We start from the raw sequence: 12,631 nt of genomic DNA, 5'->3' as shown, positions 1-12,631 counted from the left end.
AGAGAAGAGAGATACAAGCGCTAAACCCCCACAATAACCAAACCTTAACTAAAGCAGGAAGATCAGTTTCTGCTCGAGACAGCCGTTTTCTGAACTGTAAACCACCAACACTGGCTGGAGACGCTGTGTCCGGACTCAGAGGTTGTATAAGAAAAGACTCGGAGAGCTGCAGTCGCAGCTTATTGCTCTGCGCTCCCCGTGCGGAATGCGCGTGTCCTCCCTCCTTCATTACCTTCATACACTCCTCTCAAACCACAGCAAACTCCTGAAATATTTCGGTGAACAGATACTGGGTCTTTCTTTCCGAGATATCATAGGCAGAAACAATAAACACGGTGAGAACAGGAAGGTATTCTGATCGTATAGAGAAATGCGCAAAAATACATTTCCTAAAATCCAATAAAATCTAGTTACATTCAGATGCTATTCTGATGTATCTGAATAGTTTTGGCACAGTTGTTACAGCAAAGAGACAAATAAACGTTTTTTTTAATTTCATTCGAGCTGTAGTTTTGAAAATGTTTTTTTCAATTCTCTAAATAATACAAACACAAACACCCGTTGTAAGCGTCTGACCATTGATATTCTTGAATTACAGTATAAGCCCGTACACACGCTGGCAGGCAGTTCAGCGAATATGATGCCCCTGCAGGGGCCGAATATTAGACAGACGTATACATACAGTCATCGTGTGGAGTTTATTCCTCTGCCGCAGACTTTGCCTCTTGTCACATTTGCGCTTAATTGTCGATTTTTTGTATAGAACACCGAATATCTTGAGGAAGCCTGTCAAGCGAAGACTGATGGATTATTGAGGTGCAAACACTGGTTCAAAATCAACACTCTCTGCTATTGCCGTTGTTTCTTTGATAGTTTCTTCAAATTCCTCATCTGACCTTCAATATCGAGGGATATTGAGCATAATACCATACAAATTGTAACTTTCTTTTGATTGCCAGTTTTATTAAAATGCCATCCCCTTTTACAGTTATTTTAGATGTTTGGCAAGGCGTAATATCCCCCCTCTCACCCTCAGCTAAAATATTTTAAAAGTACAACAACATTACATTATATTGAACAGCGTTTATGTTAACATTTATATTCAAATTAAGGAAAATATACGAAAATATTAAAATAGAACTCCGGCGATCTGTTGTTTTTGCTTGTCAAGTTCTCGAACAATTTTGCATTGTTTTTTAAATTACTTTAGCTGAAGATGCAACGGGAGCATAAGTGAATTCTCCCGCCACTCACTGGAACATATAATTCCATGGGTGAATACTAACTGCTTGCAAGTTGCCATTGTCGGTAATTATTGGAAATTCCCGGTAATGTTGACTCTGGTACTCAATTGTTTACTACTGCAAATATCAAAATAGTTCAGGTTTTGCGGAACAATTAAATTTTTGCGGTGATGATGTTTACTATAGGAAGAAGTGCGTCCCTGGGTGGGATCAAAAAACCCACCTGGGGGTTAATAGCCGAAAACGCTAACCGATTGCACCACAGAAATGCTTACACCTTGCTTTTTTTCATTTACATACTTTTGGTGAACAAAAAAATTCGCTCGCATTTCATCTTTCGCAAGCTGTATGATTTAAAAAAAAACAAGTTGTTCTACAAAGGAAATGAATAAACGCATTAAACCAAATCAAGACCTCTTTGAGTGTCCCAAATTACATATTCTGTAAAACAAGACAGGAAAAAAAAGGTACCGCTGGAATTCGGATCCAGGATTTCCTCTTTATGAAACAGGTGTTTTAACCAGCTTTACCACAGCACCGGCAGAATGCTATTCTTATACAGGTGGGTAACCACCCTCAAACCTTTGTTCTCTCGCTATTTTACCTTTGCCTACTGCCCTGTCTCTCTCAAACCTGAAGAAGGCTCCACGGGCGAAACGTTGTGTTCTCGTTCTTCTTTTTTTCGGCATGGAATAAACCTATTACCTATTCTTATACAGCCGCTTGGACACACCGCTCTGAGACATCTGAGGTCGATGTGCGCTGAGCCTGGTCGCCGAGCAAAGTCATGCCCAAGGGGGGTGGCTCTTGTGACGAGGTGGCCGAGTGGTTAAGGTGATAAATTGCTAATCCATTGTGCTTTGCATGCATGGGTTCGAATCCTATCTTCGTCGGTTTATGTTTTCGACTTGTGATCCGTTTCTAAGTCGGACTTGCTTTCTTTAGCTACTGTAGTAGAGCAGTAATATTTCTAGCGTTGGCTGAACATGGCCTACAGCAGTAGCTGACAGATATAGTCTCTTAATATTTAGGTTAAATTTATGCTTTGTACTGCTTTCACCTGATATTAATAGTAGTCCTGATGAACGATTTAGGGACATGGCGCATCTTGAAAATGTTCTTGTTAATTTCAGTTTGGAAAAGATGCACTCACCAGAAGCAGAAACTGGTCGTATCTGCAAAATGCGCAATGCAATAGCAATGTCTTGCTATGAGTCCTTACCTATTTCAGGAGGCGTTGTAGGACTTTTTTAGTTCAGAAAAAGCTATCAATTCATCTTACATTTCTACTCCATCAATATTAGCAATGCTATCTTTACTAAGCTCTAAATATAGCTCTAAATAAATGCTAATTTTAAAATACTTTTTAAAATAAATGCTATTCCATATGTTGTAACTTTGTGGTATTTAGAAATTTTATCTGAGGATGCAAGGGAAAGTATTATACAACTGTGAAAGAGGCTTGTATTTTTATACAATTTTCGATCAAAAGAAAACCAAAGTCCCTATGATATTACCGTCAATCCCTTGATATCAACGTTCGGTTGAAAGATTTGAAGAAACTCTCAAACAAGCAACTGCAGTAGCAGAGAGTTTTGATTTAAACCGATGCTTGCAGCTCAATACTCCATTCATTCTTGAAAGAAGCAAAGACAGGGATATTTTGAGTGTCTCCATGATCCTCTTCTCAATCCAAAAGAAAGGTTTTATATGATCCTGATCCCACTAGAAAAAGGGCCAATTTCAGCCTGCACTGATGTCCCTTCAAACGTTTTATAAGAACTCTGGACGTTTATACAGTGGAAGCCTGGTCCATTTCTTCTTCTGAACGAGACTATGGGAGTGAGTATTTTGACGTCGAACTGGGATTTAAATAGAGGAACACTACACTACATTGGGCTACACGTGTGACAAAGCGTTTCCTTTCCGACCTCTCGATAGCTCAATTGCTAGATCTTAAGACTATAGATAAAAACAGTGGGCATTTCTTATGTCCCTGGTTTGAATCCAGCTCGAAGGATGGTGTTTTCTTGTTCCTTAATCAAAAAGTGAAAATTGCGAATTTGTCTTTCACTTTGACGTTCACCCGAAAGCTCAGTATATAAAGAAGTAAAGGCTCCTGTTCTGGATCCTAATCCCAATCCTCACGTCTGATTGTTTTGCTTAGACCTTTAAAATGTACACTGTGGACTGTTTGCTCTTCCTAACACAATTAAAAAGCCGCCGACAAACTTACCGATCGGGAGTTTAGTTCAGTGATAGCGCGCAATTAAGACGCTCCGTTTTCTATCGCCGGCATCTCTGTATTCTTTTTAAACGCGATATTTTTTATTCTTCGTGTGTGAATTTCAGGGAGACTCATAAACCCTTTGTCTGTTTTAAAGATACATTATTTTAAACCAGACATAATGAAAGACGTAGTAACTAGACACACTTACAAGACACATGAATAGTAGCGGCTCTGAATGCAATACAAACGCCAATGGCACAATGGATAACGTGTCTGATTACGGATCAGAAGACTTTAGGTTTGTACTCCTTCCTAGTTCGTGAAGAAGCTTTTAAGCCTCACTACTCAACACTGACATCGTAGGGTGTGCGGTCCTACACAACCTTACTATCGACTGGATGAGTCTTCTGATCAATCTCCGATTCTTTCCGCACATTCCTGCTATTTCACCACCGTTATTGTAGGATAACAGCCACAGACACGAGAAGATATACTATTCCGAACAAATGTCTCAAAAAATCACGTTGAAATAGGTGACAATACGTTTTTGTTTCTTTAACGTAACCTTACTTTTGCCTGTAAAGTTCACATTATTTTCTGTAGCCGCAAATCCCCAATATTTCTGCTGTCTCCCGAGAAACACAAGCGTGGAGTCAAATCATATTAAATAACACAACACATCTATTAATTTAACACCCAGATGTGACAGAACACATGTAAGACTTACACACAGCTTTTAATATGCTCAAGTGAATTTGCAGGTGTCCTGGGGAGGGAAGACAACTGATATTAAGGAAATACATATTTAAAGGGGATGTAAGTCTTAAATGTGTTTTGTCACATCTGGGTGTTAACTGAATAATGTTTTAGCATTATTTCTTGTGTTTTGACTCTATACTTGTGTTTCTCAGGAGACAGCAGAAATATTGATGTTTACATTTCTATTCACATTCCCGGTGATATTGACTGAGGTAATGCAGAAGCATGTTCTCTATAACAATAAACGGTGCGAGAAGACAGGAAAAAAGGCACCGCTGGGATTTGAACCCAGGATTTCCTGTTTACTAGACAGGCGCTTTATCCAACTAAGCCACGACGCCGGCAGAACTCTCCTCTTTTACTGCTGCTTGGACACACCGCTCTGAGACACCTGCGTTCAGTAAGCGCTGAGTCGGCTGGCTGAGCACGTTGCCTCCTTTACATTCAATAGGAGCCCCGACACTAAGAGAAACGAAGAGAAATGGGTTTTATCCGGCACTTTTCATGTCCAATGCACTTGACATCTCCCACGGGCGACAAAGTTCATTTACGACACCTTTCTTTCTTTCTTCTTTCAGCAGGAGTACAATAATGGCAACAACATGTTTGGAGTTCGGCATTTCATTTAGTCTGCGGAAACATCGTATCGGAATGAACTGCCCGAGATAAAAGAGTAATTGCGGCTTGAGATCGTTTTTACAGAGCATTGCGTTGTTCTGTTCATGCTGACTACATGCTTTAGAAATGTCATTTACTGCAAGCGTTGCTTTTCCAGGTTTTTCTGAAATTCCTCGCATTTGAGCCAGCACTAAAATATTTCATTCCCGTCGCTGAATACATCGTGGAAACGGTATTTGCAACGCAATGCTGTCACACATGAAACCTCTTTGTTATTCGGTTCTGAAGTTTGAAAATGAAAATAAAACGGGGGTCACCTCATAGGCTTGAAAGAAGTCCAAGCTGCATAAAAACCCGTGAATTCTCACAAATTGCATTGTGCTGCACCTTTCTTCTGCTGCTGTTATAAATCAGCCTTAAACATTTGAATGCATACCTTACTGCTGCTAATCACATTCACGTGTTTACGAAGCTTTTTTCTGTCCGTTATGTTTTTGCTAAGCAGTTTCTCCGTTTTCCTCGTACTGTGATTGTCAGCGAGCACAACAAGACTGAAACAGTGTAAAAGCAGGCAAAAAAGACAGGGTAAAACGCCTGACTGTCGGCAGTGGGATTTGAACCAGTGCCTCTATTTGGAGAGTGAAACACAAAGCTTAAAAGACACGAAGCTGTGAATTTGCTGTTTGAAACCGCTCGACTATCCTGAAAAAATGTGTGCTGATTGCACCAGTCGCATCCGATTTTCTGTAACTTTAGGACGATTGATACGACTGGACGAACACAATTTGTGGCGTTTAGCATGACATGGAAAACGGTACCGGAGCATTCGGGCCCGGACCACCAGACTCAGAGACAGTTTTAACCCCCGCACTATCAAACTATTAAACTCCCAGCCTCTCTCACTCTCTCCTCACCTCTCACCTATGATCTGAACCTCACGGTGCCTTCTTTCTTACCAAAAACCCAAACACACATTGAAAATCTACCTCTACCATACATGTCAAAAGCTCACTCCCCATCATTTCTATCCCTTTATTTCATTCTTTTGATGCATGTTTTTGCACATAACCTGTTACCTTTTTGTTGTTTTGCACACTACCTGTTGTTGTTTTTTGCACATCGGCTGTTGTCTCTGTCTTTCTTTTATTATGCAATTGTATTGTTGTTGTGTTTTTTTCTTTGTACTACTTATGTCCGAGAGCTAGCTAAATAGCATTTCATTATACCATATACCTGCGCATGAGTATGACAATAAACTTGAACTTGAACTTGATCGTTTACTCGTTTAAAAAAACATGGTCTTCTCGTTCCTAAGTCAGATTTTTAGTGCTTTCGAACGTTACTTCCAACCTGGACTGACAGCTCACCAGATCTGTTTGTGATCAGACCATGGAGTGGGGGGCTGTACCAAGCGCACGTTCCTTCCCAATGCTGAGGCGATCATTCGGAAGATGGGTGTGAAGAGAGACAAGCTTAGTCGAATAAAAAGCAAGGCAGGATCTGCAAGAATACGAATCACTGGCAACAGTCATGTTCTCTTACTATTGAGACTCCTACATTGCGAGTTCTTTTTGAAGACTTTGAAACAGGCACAGGTGGGGTTTGAAACCACGACTTTTGATTTTGCAAGGCCGACGCCTTACCACTTGGCCACTGCACCTTTAAGTAAACATGGGAATAATGTTGTCCAAATTATTTTTTTTCTGAATCTGGTTTACATCGCCTGGAGGTAGCAACAACAATAAAAGGAATACTTAACAAGGAGATACGCTGTTGCAGTGCAACTCCAACAGATGCTCCTGAAGAGGCTGGAGGTTTAAGCCAGCTCCTTAGAGCACTCGGCCGCGTTACTATCAACAGCGGCTCTTCAGCTCTTGTTGTTTGACCTAGTGGTTTTATAAGGCGTGGAAACGACCGCAACTTCGTTTTCTGAGATGCTTTCTCTCACGTGGTGAAATCTCGACCTCTTTGGCATCTCTGGCTATAGTTCTTCTGTAGAGCACTTCTGCTTATAGTGCCCTTGAAGTCATTTTATTTTTACAGGAAGACGCATCCCCTAACGATCTCTCCTGTTTTAGAAATGCTTCATAAGGCGTGTTTGATTCAACAGACAAACAGTATACTAATTGTACAATGCAGATCTATGCGGCATTCGTACTGGATTTGACTGGGATTCTGAAATACTTCTTGAAAAGGTATTCAGATTTTCTTGAACCTATAATAAAAACACAGACCTGAAACTCCCTAGCTTCCAATCTCTGATGTTGCTGTCCTTAAACTCGGACGTGATGTTCTGCAGACGTGCAGTGTCCCTTTACTGTCGTTGTTTTCAAAACGACCTCCGTTGTCGGGCGCAGTTAAAGTGGAACTGGCCTGACTGCACAGGAAAGTACAGAATGATAAAATGTTTCTACGGCTCAAAATGTCCCTTTAGACCCTCGTCATGTCTCTGTGAGGAACGGGCAGGTAGAGAGGTTTAACAGATGCTCATGATGTTTCACACGGGGTGTTACCTGTTGTAGTGTTTCAAAAGATGTTAGCGGACCACAGATTATCTTGAATAGATTTGGGTTTGCACTGGCTGGGATTCAAACCTGACTCAATTATTTGGAAGGCGCCTGTACTACCAACGCACTTCCGAGAAGCACCTGCAAATTATCACAATCCTCTCTCTCACCTACAAAGTTATGGAGACACAGACGTCCAATGAAAGCTCAAGGCTCCACTCAAGGCTTTATTCACTCAAGCCTCCACTCTTTTGTTGTGATGTCATTTTAATTAATATTAGCTTTGATAAGGTGTCATTTTTGCCTCTTAAAGGTAAAGTCTGCTCCTTTCTTCCTGGTATAGAAAGAACGTGTTCCATCTTTGTTTAAAAACACCACTAAAAGTAAATTATTCAGCTCTACCGCCTGTGTGCATTGACAAGACATCTCAAAACGACATATTAAATAAGAACACGATCCTTCCTGTTACCATTCCTGTGGTTGGGGCGTCGTTTCACCCTTTTACGTTAAATCATCAGCACTGCTGTTTTTCTATGCATAGTTTAATCAAGAGCACTTAAAAGATGCAAAAAGCTTTCAAATAAAATAGAATTGAAAGACAGTCGAGTAAGGAGGTAGAAAAAAAGCACTCCCCCATCTGGGAATCAACCACCGTCGCCCATGTAACTGGATGCAAAAATAACAGATTAATTTGTGCCCAGTCTCTTGAAGCTTCGATGCGATTATTTTTCCTTCCTTATTTTTTCACTCCTATGAATTTACTCTGTAGTAGAAGAAACGCGAAAGTGGGAAACTGCAGGCATTCTTCATGAGTGGTGTGATCAGTAAGCATTTGCACATCTCTAAGTCTGTTCCATAAACTTCTTCATTGGGGATGTAGCTCAGTGGTAGAATGCATGCTTCGCATGTATGATGTCCCGGGTTCAATCGCTGGCATCTCCAGGTGCTGTATATTACAGTACTCACATCGCAATCTTCTGTTGAGTGAGAACTCCTTGATTGTGTTCAGAGAGAGCCAGGTTTACACAATTAAATGCAGGCACACTCGACGTGCTGCAGAGTTGCGCTGCTGTTTTAAATGTACCTTTTAGTTCTGTTAAATCCTAAATTATTTGAACTAATAATTTAGTTCAAATTCAGGAAATCCTGAGATTGCTTTACACTTGTCATGGCTGTTGCAGAAAACACCTGTTGAATCTCACCCAGGATTTCTTGAGAGATCATTCAGCGAGCGAATCCTCCTTCTGAACTCCGCACTAAACTGAAAGCTTCACGAACTCCTCACTGCATGTCCTGTACTGTTACAAGTGCTTTCGTGTAGATGTGAAGCACTGCCATAAACACACTTTGAACTTTTTCCGTTTGTTAAGGAAAATGCAAAAGAGCATGGCAAGTATTGAACGTATAAAATATCCATGGCACAACTCGAGAAAGTACTGAAGGACTACACATCGACTTTTGATGATTACAAGAGATTCAAGAAACACAATCGTCCGCAGCTGGGTTTGGATCCTGAACTCTAGAGTTAAAAGAACATAAGCGACGGATATGACCTATAAACTCTCTGAATTGTCTTATAGTTTATGAAATAAAACAATTTCTTAATAAATTCTAACTGTTGATAGACGATTTATTGAATTTTAACAAAATTACAATTACAAACTTTTTCGGTTAAACTGTTATTCACATACTCTAACGTAAATAAACGTTAGTGTCTTCCGGTGTGTGAGCCAATTTCTCCAACAAATATTTGTTAGTCTGTCGGGAAGCTGTGCAAGGTGTCAAGAAATAGAATTTCGAAAAGACAGGCTCCCTAAGCTTAACATCAAGGCTGTTTTCTCTACAGAAATGCTCTTTAAATTTCAGCACTGTTGCAACTCCCTTTATAAAGGGTGTACACACGTATACAACCAAGGCATTGAAATATTTTTTTTAATTATTGTTCCAAAAAACGTTCCATTTGTTTTCTTTTTAATGTTGTTGATTAAAAGATTTTATTAAATGAGAAAAAAATCTGAATGTGAAAAAAGGTCCAAATGCTATTGAAAAAAATCAGTAATGTGAGGAAAGATGGATTGTGGGAGCCCCTTAACTACCCATGTCATGCTGTATTTCTCACTCATTCTACTGGGAGTGGTGCCGTCGCTTCATGATAAAGTCTGTCAGTGGTCATTCCAGACGGGTCAGGTATGACTGCTCTTCGGAACAAGAGACACGTGACTTGCGAGGATCCCGACAGTGTCGATTTTCTCTCAGAGGCCGGATAGCTCAGTCGGTAGAGCATCAGACTTTTAATCTGAGGGCCCAAGGTTCAAGTCCCTGTTCAGGCGGATGTGCTGTTCTTAAGTCTATTGTGAATGTCATTCCAAATAGTCTTTTATCTTTCACTGTTCTAGCTGTACTGTGGTTATTTTAAATGTCCATTACTTGTATTTACAGTAGTGTATTTAGTGTTTCATTTCACAAACCGAAAGTGTTCAAGTAGATCTTGTCACTCTACTCCACGTAATCATCTAAATTAAATCACAGTAGAGTACAGAACATGCAGTGAGGAGCTCACACAGTGAGTACTCTTGAATACGACAAGAGGAAAGGCACACTGCAACTCTGCAGAACATCACGTCCGAGTTTACAGTGACAGCAGAGGTTGGAAGCGACGTAGTTTTTTAATACTCGCTCGCTGAAGATCTCTCAAGAAACCTCGGTGGAGATTTAACGGGTGTCTAATAATCACGTTCAAAAAGATGACGATAAGTTTTTTTTTAACTAGGTAGTCTTAATGGCAACACGGTGTGAGTAGATCTTAAAGCAGCTGCAGAGTACCCGTAATGGCAACACAGTGCTTTGAGTTCGGCTTTTCTTATTTCTTCTGCAGAACCAGTGGAATCGGAATATACTGATCCGCATAAGAAGCGCTTTCGGTTTCTGATCATTTTTATTGAGCGCTGCTCTAAGTACCACAGGCAAGATGGCTGGTGGTCTAAGGCGTTGCGTTCAGGTCGCAGTCAACCCTGGAGACGTTTGTTAAAATCTCACTTCTAATAAAGAGGTCTTTCTCGTTAGAGTAGAAACAATAGAAGCCTTAAGCGGGGAAAAAATCACAACATCTCGCATTTCACGTGTTTAATGTTAACTGTCTCAGTGGTTGCCTCGGTGATTGATGGCTCTTCTCCCTCGCAGGGTGACGGCTACTTCTTCAGAGAGGGAGTCTCCCACGCACGGCTTTTCTTTATCAAGAGCTGAGACAACAGAAACAGACTTCAAACTGACATGAATTACTTCTTGAGCGTTTATGACTGTCTTTAAAAGCTGAGAGCAGGTGAAAAAGTCTTTGGAAATGAGGCAATGACTGCTGACAGTAAACAGAGCTGACGCTCAGCTGCAGACAAGCGCTCCTCGTTAGCATAGTGCTGAGTACCCCCGCTTGTTGCGCGGGAGACTGGGGTACGTTTCTGTGACAGGGCGCTGGTTTAATTTTTTAACAACCTGACTTCACTTAAAAAAGTATGTACTGTGTACTACGTTTCGGACTAGATAGTGCGGTAGAATATGGAGATCATCTCCAGCTTTGAGCTCAACTGTAACAAGAAGTCATGCTAAATGTAGTATAGTGAGTAGACATCGCGAGACAACAGAACGAGAGAGTAGAAGGCAGGAATATATGGTGTAAGGGCGTGATCTGTGTAGTTAATAAAATAGTTAAAATAATATAAAAACGTCTCTTTATTAAGATGCACAACATTGAAGGCGACGAGAGATGAGTGCTTGACGGACTCAAAGCGAGTGCAGTGCAGATTTTAGTTCTCTTGCTGGTAGAAACGAACTTCGTTTAGTTTGCGCCATGGAAGATATGGCAGCCGCGCCGAGAAGCTTTGCTTATGCCCAGCTTTTTTCCACCGCTTCAACTGAACCTCGGAGCTCCGGATTTGTATACGGAATACAAGATTTTTTTTTCTTATAAATTATACTTTATTCGGAAAAAAAACACATCTCAAAAGGAAAACATCTCATACAATAACACTCCACAAGTTAAAAACAACGGCGGAACGGCGGTGATTGTCCGTTATCAATCCATGCAAGGGTGGGCGGATTTGCGCTATTATGAGTGTCCCTCCAAACCCTACCACTTGCTGTAACCCATTAATCCCTGTACAGGGTCCATAGGCCTTTCCAGCGCTCCTTTGCCGTGGGGAAACCCCATTTAGCAACGTCGCGCTTCATCCTCCTCCTGAGGTCCGCCAGGATCCTCTCCTCCAGCTCCCTCGCTCCCCACTCGATGTTGTGCCGGATGAGATTGTTCCTCGCGTCCCACAGGCCTTTCTTTGTGAGGGACAGCAGCAGCCACAACAGGAACTGCGTCCCCCTGTCCAGTCCGGTAGGTGCCAGCCCCAGCAGAACGTACTGGTAACTGAGCACCGCACCCGTCCCCAGGAGTTGCATGGTGTTGTCCATTCTGCCCCACACCGCCTTGGCGAAGGGGCAGCTCCAGAACACGTGCTCCTGAGTCTCCTCGACGAAACACGTGTCCCGGGGGCAATGCGGATTCCTGGTAAGCGAGTGTCTGTAGAGGACCTCTCTGGTAGCCAGTCTCTTGTGTACGGCCATCCAGTTGAGGTCCTACAGTTCGTTGTCCAGTTCTTTAGGCTGCGTCCTTTCCCAAACTTGTCTGGGAACTCGCAGCCTTTCGTCGGCTACCAGATGCCCCCTCACCTCTTTGTACAGAGCTCTGTGGTTGGTGCAGAGCTCTGGCTGTCTCGTGGCCTCGTACCTCCTGCTCCACTTGACAGCGTGGGTGTAGAACTTTGGTCGCCTCTCTGCCTTGGGCCCAGTGTTTGACCACTGGACCAAGTGCCTCATCGGGATGGAGAGCCACAGCCTGACAAAGTACTGGTACTTGTGGCCGATGGGCTCCCGCAGCGCCCGACAGAGGTTGCAGTAAAAGATGCAGTCGAGTTTCAGGGGGAAATGTGGGACATCTCGACCCCCTTCCTCGACCGGCTGACACATCCGGTTTCTCGTGATGTACTCGTACCTGCCGCCCCAGACGAAGCCGAAGATCATCCCTTGCAGCGCTCGTCTGAGTCTGGCCGGCAGCGGGTACACCACCGCCAGGTAAACCAAAGCCGGCAGGACGTCTGCTTTCAACACCATCACTTTCCCTGTGTAGGACAGCGACCGCGTTTTCCACAGACCCAGCTTCGCGTTCACCCTGGCGATCCTCTCAGTCCAGTTGTTGGTCTCGTTGTCCTGGCTCTGGAAGGAAACCCCCAGTA

At 42.4% G+C, this 12,631-nt stretch overlaps 1 protein-coding gene across 1 annotated transcript in view; it reads right to left on the bottom strand.

Annotated features, from left to right (window-relative positions):
• The window catches only part of LOC148825446 (scavenger receptor cysteine-rich type 1 protein M130-like), a 305,154-nt gene that overhangs the window by 231,029 nt on the left and 61,494 nt on the right, over positions 1-12,631 (bottom strand). The window lies entirely within an intron of this gene.

Source organism: Atractosteus spatula, chromosome 10 (assembly GCF_055471065.1).
Source record: "Atractosteus spatula isolate fAtrSpa1 chromosome 10, fAtrSpa1.hap1, whole genome shotgun sequence".
NCBI classification, from domain to species: Eukaryota; Metazoa; Chordata; class Actinopteri; order Semionotiformes; family Lepisosteidae; genus Atractosteus; species Atractosteus spatula.
This window is presented reverse-complemented; position numbering and strand designations above follow the sequence as displayed.